Raw genomic sequence first — 8308 nt, 5'->3', positions numbered from 1 at the left:
ACCCTTCAAGGCCATCTGGTCCCACTCCCTGCACTGAGCAGGGACACCCACAGCTGCATCAGTGCTCAGAGCCCATCCAGCCTGACCTTGGCTGTCTGCAGGGATGGGGCACCCATCACCTCCTGTTGCAACCCACAGACTATTCTGCCAACCACCATTTTTCTCCTACGTCCCTGGGCTGGGTTGGAGTTAATGGAGATCAAAGTGAGCTGTGTTGACACAGGCACGGCGGGAAGTGTAATTAAATTGCAGATAAAGAGAATTGTACTTTGCAGGGTAATATTTTAGAAAGCTTCTGTGAGAAAAGATTTATAGCAAATTCCTTCTAAAATGGCCCTAATGTTTCCAACTACCCCGTAGCTCGTATTTAAAACCTTTTAATAAAATAACTCATTTTGATATTACGTTTGAATCCCATATCATAAAGGGTAAATCTCTAAAGAAATGCTTTAAAGCAATCTCCCCATGACCTGCTCTCAGCAAACGTGAACACAGGGGGATGGCTGTCTGTCACCAGGCAATGCAGGTGGGGATTTACCAGCCCACAGCCTGGGCATCCACCCCTCTGGGCTATGTTGGAACATAGCACCTCTACCAAGCAGCTCACAGGCTTGGCTGCCACCTCTAAGTGAGATTCCATTCCAACTTTCTTGTATTTTGCTGTAATTTCATCATCATTCTCTGATCAAACATCCGCAGCCAGGAGCTGCTGCACTTGTAGAAATACATCAACGCCTCTGTGTGCTTTGCTAAGTGTTAAAGCAGTGCCAAGCAGCACCCTGGCAATGTACAGGGTCTCCAGCTGAAGGAACACAGCTGCCAATGCCCAGGACTCGGTGCTCATCAGCCACAGGAGCAGCAGTGGCTGCTCTGACTCACCAGCTCACTCCTCTGCCCATCACACAGGGGATCTCCATGACCCCAGAGGCCACGCTGCAGGAGAATGCATCTGCCCCACTTTTCCCCACCTGCACACCCTCCTGCCACCTGCAAGGTTCCCCTGCAGCCTTTGCTACATGTGGTTCACTGGCCTCTGACATGTTCTCCTCTTGCTCCAGTTAGCTTTATTTCCAACTAGCTCAGCCCTGGTGTTATTTATTGGTTTATTGTACCATCGCAGATACCCAGGACACAAACGTTCAGAAGAAACGCAATCCACCATTTTAATATCACAACAATAGAGATGGAGAAATCCAAGCACAGCAGAGCCGCAGGCACTGCCTTTCCTTCCAGCATCAAAGCCCACTGCTAATCCCATTGAAACGGGGATCACCCAGCCCCTCTCCTGTTTCTGTTGATCTCAGCTCCCTCCTCTTTCCATCAGCAATTCCAGAAAAACACAGAGATCCCACCCATGTGGATGCTGCTGATAAAGTCAATAGGTGCGACGCATCGAAGAGAAAAGAACAACAAAACACATCTGGGGAGTGAGGAACCATCTGCTGCATGCTCCAAGAGCACAGCCAACCTCCTGTCCCACCCCACCCCGGGCACTGGGCAAAGCATACAGGCTGCAGGAATGCAGCGGGGTATGGCTGGCCAAGGGAAAAGGATGGGACCCTGTGGATGGTGGTGGCAGTGCCATGCCAGGATCTGGCAGGGCTGTGTCGCTCACTGGGGCCAGTCAGCACTGCTGGAAAGACTCTACATGGCCAGGGACTGCTGCTCCTCGGGGCTGTGCCAGCATCCCAGCTGCACGTGAAGCATCAGATGGTTTGGGTTTTTTTTGTGCCTGTGAAAACCTAAACTTAGCGAGCAAGATGTTAATTCCTGGGGAAAATAGGCCGTATTTATGTAACTGTGAAAAGCTGCAGTGAAAGCTGCAGATCCAATGAGAGAGAAGGAGATGTATGGGGCTAATACAGCACTGCTGTTCACTCTGCTTTGTCAGAACCTCTAGTGGGCACTTATCCATCACCCTACAGCCCAAAGGAGCAGGTCAGAAGCTGTGCAGCCCAAGAATAGAGGTCTCATTGTGTGTGCTACATCACAGCCCAGTCTGTCGGGGTTGAGAAGCACAGGGTGTGGAAGCCTGCTGCAAATGGCAGCATCTGTCTGTGCAGTGAGCAGCACGAGCTCCAGCCCAGCAGGGATGAAGAGTGCTGAATACAGGGTGAATTCATTCACAGTCATGCAGGATGGCATTAGTGCCTGGCCTCTGCTTGCAGAGACATCACCCATGGTGTGCTCACAACGCAACACAGTCCCTCGAGCATGAATAAACCTTAACACCTCCCAGCTCCTACCATTGCCAGTCTGGTTCTATCTGATCTTGTGGACATTTACCTGAACGCAGCAGGAAACAATTTCCAGACAAATTGGTGAGATGAAGTTGTGACTGCCTTTAAGCAGAGTCCAAGCTAGAAGCAGCACTGCACAAAAGCATCAGCTGCAGAAGGTTCTGTTGTAGTTCTGTGTGATGGAAGGTCTGCTCCAGGAGAACACTGCAGCACAGGAGCACAATGGGCTGGAGGCTAAAAGCAAACCTTAAGTGTTGTTTTCAAACAAATGGAGGCAGAAATGAGTTTTTGAAACATACAAGGAAAGGCTTTGCCAAACTGATTAATCTCCTGAGGGAAAGCATAGCTTCTAAAGAAACTAAAACATCACATAATAGAACATGCTTTTGGGAAAGGACTCTTGAAATAACCTCTCTCTCTTGCCCCTGGGAACAACACAACGTGTAAAGAGTTTCCAGAGAAAGTCTTAAAAAAAAAAAAAAAAAAAAAGGCCATTTACCCTTCTACAGCAGCAGCACGCACAGCCTCGAGGAAAGCCATCACCTTCTAACACCCTTTCCTAATCACATCTGAGAAGGATATAACAGCGTTCCTGCTGCTCTCTCATTTCCTTTGGCTGTCACTCATTTCTCACTCAAACCAACCCACTGTGAGCAGCAACTCTGCAAAATGTGTTTTGGAGTCATCGACCGGCTTCATGGTGCACAACAACAGGGGACTTCCCATCTGCTGCTGTTTGTTTAGCCCTCACATTACTGAGCTAACATCTGGAAAAGCTGCTGAGCCTCCACTTGAAGCGATGCACTTGGAGAGTGTTTCTTTGCCCTCTGTGGAAGATGGAGCGTTGCAGGTATCACTTGGAAAAGAACAAGAGATGCTTCATTTAGTGCCCAGATTTGCATTTAGGTGTTCTCGTGACACAAACTGAGACACAACACAGTCCAGCCAACTTGATCCTGAGAATGGGTTGCATGCCTGGAGAGCCATATGCTAGCTCTGACTAAGCAATTCAAGTCCCCTTTCAGATTTCTATCACTGCAACGCAGCCGGATGCTGAGCCACAGAATCATTAAGGTTGGAAAAGGGCACTAAGATCACCTAGCTCATGCTGTGAGGCAAGAGAAAGCCCATTCTCAGAAGCCATGGGTTGGGGAGATCCATGGCCAACAGTGCTAGGAAGGCAAACAACACAGCCCCAAGACCCAACACCAGGAGGGAGATGGGGCTGGTTCTTATATGTGAGGTTGGCTCTTACCTACTCCCTCCCCTGCCACCATTTGCCTCTCACCAGCCCTGCTCAGACTCCGAGACTGGAGATCCTTTCAGCCACCCCTCCAAGGGGTTACGCCATGTCCAAGGACCCAATGCCTAACTTCACTGCAGCCCAGCTCCCTAAAATCAGGAGGAAAAAAAAAAAAACTGGGCAGAAAAAAAACAAAACCTAAGACAAAGCAAGGTTACAGGATGGTTGCAGCAGAGAAAGAATCAAGAGGAAAGACATGAATACTGAAAATTCAGTAGGAAAGCATAACAGAAGGGTTGGGATTAGAGAAGTGCCTGCAGTCTCTGCATCTGACTACAGGCATCCAAACAAGGTGACCCAGAGAGACAAGGCTGTGCTTCAGGATATTCCATCTATCACATCTGTGTAAAGACGCCCACTGATTGACACTACTTAAGCCACACATGCAGCAGCCCCATTGGAAAGCATCAACACCTACTGCACAAGGCAACCCTACACGTGCTGAGTGGCATGAAGAGATCACAACACGTGCTTTGCTGTCTGCTGGTCTGTTCACAGCCCAGTGTGATGTTTTCTTTTTCACAACAGGACAAGTTTCGTTGACTCGTGTTTTGCTTGTGATCCAGTATAAACACCAGCTGTTCCTGCTGCTAGTCTATAGAGGTAATGCTGTCTATAGAGCTCCTATAGTGGATCAACATGCATTTACCTGTATTGCACGGCATCCTACTTTTTCCATGACCATTTCTCCATTCAAGGCTTGAATTCTGCCTCCCTCTCCCTGCAGCCTACATGTTCTCCCCACTACCCTATATGGGGAAATAGCTGGTTCCTCCATACATGCACCTACACTCTCTATTCACCACCCAAGATTGAAAGAACGTTGGGCAAACACCCAAAAAAGCATTTGGATACAATCATCCCATCACTTGGTGCCCATTTCATCCAGAATCACACCAGACACAACTGTACCAAAAGGCTTTGCATATTGTCAAGTACTGCCTTCCCCATAGCCGTGGGACCTCTTTGTCTTGTCACATATTACTTTGGTTTGAGATGACTTTCTCCTAAAAACCCCACATGCTTTACTTGTTGAGCACCTTTCCAGGCTGCTTTTGTTTCAGATATTTTTTTTTCCTCCTGCAGATGATAATTAAACAGATCTGCAATTACCCAGGCCTTCTTTGTATTCTTTCTAGAGACAGGTACTACTTAAATCAAGGGCATTCAGGTGCCCCATTTTTGTCAAGAAACAACACAGACTGTTCTGAAATCACTTTAGCTTGCTCCTTAACAAAATCCCTGACACTCAGACAGCATGAGACCACCTGTTTTCCCAAGAACACCAGTGACATTTTTTCTGCATGTTAAGCAGAGATCTCACTGATAATTGTTACCACAGGCAGTGCTAGTCAGTGCTTCTTTCTCTTCAGCTTTTTAGAAGGGTCTGTAAGATAGAACAGGGGGAAATGGTTTCAAACTATAAAGAGGAGAGATTTAGAGTGGATATAATGAAGTCAGTATAAACAATAAGGGCAGTGAAGCAATGGCACAGGTTGCCCAGAGAGATGGTAGTGCCCCATCCCTGCAGACAGCCAAGGTCAGGCTGGATGGGCTCTGAGCACTGATGCAGCTGTGGGTGTCCCTGCTCAGTGCAGGGAGTGGGACCAGATGGCCTTGAAGGGTCCCTCACAACTCGAACAGTTCTATGACACTGAGTAGGCACATGGATATAAAAGGGAAAATGCATGAGGATGTGTGATTTGCTCACTTTAAATGCTATAAATGACAAGGAATAAGGCTACATACACAAAAAGGGCAGGTATAATTTGTATACAATCCAGGCTTCCCCACTATCAAAAAGCCATTTCAGAAGAAAGAAAAACATGTTCTATTAGGTTACCTTGCCTAGACTAAGAAATGTTCTTGGAGAGGTACTTAAGTAAGATATTGGCTTTGATAATTCTATTACAAAACAGGTAAGTTGGACAGTAGCAAGAAGCTGTCAATAAATCAAGGAAAGCATGCATCTTTTTCCACATTTGCTTAAGGAGAGCCAATGCCTAGAAAGGAGATATGCAGAAGTGCAGGGAGCTGCTGAAAAGCAGAGCCTCCACAATTACCTGCCTGGTGCAGCCCCAGGGACCGCAGGAAGAAGGGAATCAGGAGCATACTTAGCTAACTGATGAGTCTGCACTTAACGGGTGCTTGTATTCGTTGTTATTTGTCTCACCTTCCGCAGATGCAATTAGCAGAGGCCTGCCAGGTGCTCTCTTCACGTGGCTCCCAAACGAGCATGAAATCCAGCAAGACATCTCCCAGCACAGCCATGGCTGAATTCGGTCCTAGGCATTTCTGTGGCAACTGTGCTAAAATTACATCCCTCTCCTTAAAAGAGCTGTCTTTTTACTGGATGTCTTCTTTATACATGGATAAACATCTCCTGACAAGACAACAGAACAGATGACAAACAAGGAATCTACATTTTTAAGGGATACCAACAAAGAACTGTGGGCTTCATCTGCCATTATCTTCAAACTGCCAAGCAAACAAGCCAGATTCTCAGGGCTGACAGTGTTTTAGATCTATCACTCTCTAAATTGAGTTTAATATTAAAAAAAATCTGATAGCACACTACGCTTGTTGTTCTGCAATCAACTCAACTATACATGCCCTTGTACCAACTGTTCCCTGAAATGTTTTTATGCTGTTCAGTTGGCATCTGCTGTTCAGGGAGGAGTGAAGAGTTGCCCATAGCTTCTTAAGGTACTTCATGTAGTGGTTGGGTTTGGTTTTGTTTTGAATAGTAACCAAAGAAGCTTGTTTTTCACCCAGAAATTTCCTTGTATATTGCTGCAACATGGGGCAGAAAGTGAATACATCAAAAGATAACAAAGTTTGCAGGAGAAGAGTACAGGACGCCTTCAACTCCACTCAGCACTGCAGCAAAATCAGAAGATATCAAGATTGAAGGAGAAAGCTGGAACTTATTAGAGGAAAATGGGACCGATGCAGGCTGAATATATCTGCCACAGAGTTCTGTGCTGCAAAATTGTGGCTGGCACAGCTGGTGACCGCATGTAAGCAGCATTCGTTAATTACATAAAACAATGCTGGGAGGAAAACAACAAACTAGAGCACGAGTCTAAAATAAGAGCCCAAATATTTAGAGGTGAAGTCAGGTGAAGTTTACATAGGGGATTTCCATCTGGCAGCATTGATATGGCTGTCAGTTGGCTGTGCCTCTGCTGCTGCTGTTAGCACGTGGGCCAAAAGCACAGAGAGAGCACCAAGCATCCTCACGAGACTGCTGGCTATGCACAGAGACACCAGTGAGCAAGTGTGGTCAAAATATGCCATTGTTTTTCACCATCAGTTGTTTGCACAAGAGGAGAAAATAGAAAAGCTCACAATGGGGAGAATAAACTCACCTTGTCCTTTCACTCTTAGCATTACAGATGTTCTCTGGGGCTGCTTTTACTCACTGAATGCCATTTCAGTTTCACCTAACACCAGCCACGTCCCTCCCAGAGGGATGCACTGCAGTGGGGCCATGCCTCCCTGTTGCTGTTGTTGGAAATTCGCTACAGGAATGTACAAAGCATCACCTGCTCACGTGCAGGAGCAGCAGGTTGACAGAAGAACCATCTCCAGGATTAGTTTTGTATGCTTGAGTAATGAGTTGACACTTGCACAGCACTGGGCATCCTTACAGAAGGTCTCAGCTGAGGTGCCCAGGCTCTCAAAGACACAGGCTGAAATCAAACAGGGGTACCCAACCACCACAGGCTGGCCCACAGCAGCGAGACCTTGAGTAAGTCCTCATTCAGTACCTCTGCTGGTCATTCTGTTCCTAGCAAGGCCAGCAGCTCTGGGTATAGCAGCCACAGGCCAGCACTGTACAGAACCAAATCAAGTAACATCTTCTCTGTGACAATGTTCACAGGACTGCTAGTAAATTCAAGCAGTTGTGTTGTAACCTACCTTCATTCACAAATCCAAGTAAAGATGGTCTGCATATATTCAGGGTCCATCTTTTCCACTGACCTGATCGTAGCAGAACTGCAGCAGCTCAGATGATACGTTTGGATGCATTTTTTCACTGTAGTTAATTGTAGCTATATCACACACTTCAAACTGCAGCAAGCCCTTAATATAGCAGTGGAAAAAAAACACAATAAAAATCAACATCATACCAAACAGCTTGCATATAAAAGACGGATGTTATGCCTTGGAGACAGCTTGCTCACACGTTTTAACAAGTGCTTTCAACGTTCAAGCAGCGTTACATTTTTGCCTAAGCTTCTTATAGTATGTTATCCTTTGAATGCTTGATAATAATCCCAATTTAAAGAACTGGGACTTTTCAGATGCAAACAGCATTTGCCTTTGCAGTTCTTACCAAGAGACAGAATATCCCTTACTTGACAATTAAAAAAGCTGAGCACGTTACATTTACGCTTACTATAAATAATGGTCTGGGGGAGTGAAGAACTTCTCAGAAAAACTGGGATTTTTTTATGCTTTCATGTCCTCAAAGGAGCCTCTGATAATCCCTACTTTAGAAACACAGATGACTCTTAAGCAAATTCTGTGTAAGTTCCATTTATTCTCACTTTCAGTAAAAAAGGTAAATAGCAAAACCACCATCCTCTAAAGAAGCAATCTGAGTATAACATCGCCTTGTTCTGATCGCTGCTTAAATGTTAAGGGAATTATCACTGCAATAACTCTCACAAGGTAGTGTGTAACATTTTGTTCTAACTCCCACATTTCCAGCTTGTTTCCAATCAAAGATGTGCAAAGCCAAGCTCAGACAAAACCA

The sequence above is a fragment of the Tympanuchus pallidicinctus genome, unplaced genomic scaffold (assembly GCF_026119805.1).
Source record: "Tympanuchus pallidicinctus isolate F22 unplaced genomic scaffold, pur_lepc_1.0 scaffold7, whole genome shotgun sequence".
NCBI lineage: Eukaryota > Metazoa > Chordata > Aves > Galliformes > Phasianidae > Tympanuchus > Tympanuchus pallidicinctus.
Note: the sequence above shows the minus strand (reverse complement) of the source record.